The following is a 1,674-nucleotide window of genomic DNA, read 5'->3' as shown; positions in this document are numbered from 1 at the left end:
TTCTTTCTTTAAGGTTTTGTAGTTTTCATCGTAGAGATCTTTAACGTCCTTGGTTAAGTTTATTCCAAGGTATTTGATTGTTTTTGTAGCTATTGTGAGTGGGATTGAATTTAGAAGTTCTTCCTCAGCCGTGGCATTGCCTGTGTATACAAGGGCTGTTGATTTTTTTGCATTGATTTTATATCCTGCTACTTTGCCAAACTCTTTGATGAGTTCCAGTAGTCTCTTAGTAGAGTTCTTTGGGTCCCCTAAATAAAGAATCATATCATCTGCAAAGAGGGATAGTTTGAGTTCTTCCTTCCCAATTTGTATCCCTTTAATTTCTTTTTCTTGCCTAATAGCTCTGGCTAAATCTTCCAGAACTATATTGAATAGCAGTGGTGAGAGTGGGCATCCCTGTCTGGTATCAGATCTCAGCAGAAATGCTTCTAACTTTTCCCCATTCAATAGGATGTTGGCCATGGGTCTTTCATATATTGCTTTGATTGTATTAAGGAATGTTCCTTCCATACCCAGTTTGCTTAGAGTTTTCATCATGAAAGGGTGTTGTATTTTATCAAATGCTTTCTCTGCATCTATTGAGAGAATCATATGGTTTTTCTTCTGCAGTCTGTTAATGTAGTGTATCACGTTGATTGTTTTGCGAATGTTGAACCATCCCTGCATGCCAGGGATACATCCCACTTTGGTCTGGGTGGATGATCTTTCTACTGTGATGTTGCATTCTATTGGCCAGAATTTTATTGAGTATTTTTGCATCTATGTTCATCAGGGATATTGGTCTGTAATTCTCTTTCAATGTTGCATCTTTTTCCGGCTTAGAAATTAAGGTGATGCTGGCTTCATAGAAAGAATTTGGGAGGATTCCCTCTTTTTCGATTGTTTTGAATAGTTTGAGAAGAATTGGAGTTAGTTCTTCTCTAAATGTCTGGTAGAACTCAGCAGTGAATCCTTCTGGCCCTGGGCTTTTCTTTGTTGGGAGGGCCTTTATTACTGTTTCAATTTCTGTGTCAGTTATGGGTGTGTTTAGGTTTTCTATGTCTTCCTGGCTCAATTTAGGTAGGTTGTATGTGTCCAAGAATCTGTCCATTTCTGATAGATTTCCCTGTTTGCTGGCATACAAGTCCTTGTAGTAATTTCTGATGATTCTTTTTATTTCTGTGGTTTCTGTTGTTACGTTTCCATTTTCATCTCTGATCCTATTGATTTGGGTCTTTTCTCTTCTTTTTTTAGTTAGTTGGGCCAATGGTGTGTCAATTTTGTTTATTTTTTCAAATATCCAGCTCCTCGTTTGGCTGATTTTTTGTAATGTTTTTTTTTTTGATTCAATCTTGTTGATTTCTTTTTTGATTTTAATTATTTCTCTTCTCCTATTAGATTTGGGTGGTTTGCTACAGATTTTCTAGATCCTTGAGATGACTTGAAAGCTCATCTATTTGGTGCCCCTCCAATTTCTTGATGTAGGCTCCTATTGATATAAACTTTCCTCTTAAAACTGCTTTTGTTGTATCCCATAGGTTTTGGTAAGTTGTGCTTTTATCCTCATTTGCTTACAGAAAATTTTTGATTTCTATTTTAATATCTTCTATGACCCATTGTTCATTCAGGAGCATGTTGTTCAATCTCCATGTGTTTGCACGTGCTCTAGGGATTCCCGAGTTGCTAATTTCCAAT

This window comes from Lepus europaeus, chromosome 7, assembly GCF_033115175.1.
Source record: "Lepus europaeus isolate LE1 chromosome 7, mLepTim1.pri, whole genome shotgun sequence".
In the NCBI taxonomy this organism is placed as follows: domain Eukaryota; kingdom Metazoa; phylum Chordata; class Mammalia; order Lagomorpha; family Leporidae; genus Lepus; species Lepus europaeus.
Note: the sequence above shows the minus strand (reverse complement) of the source record.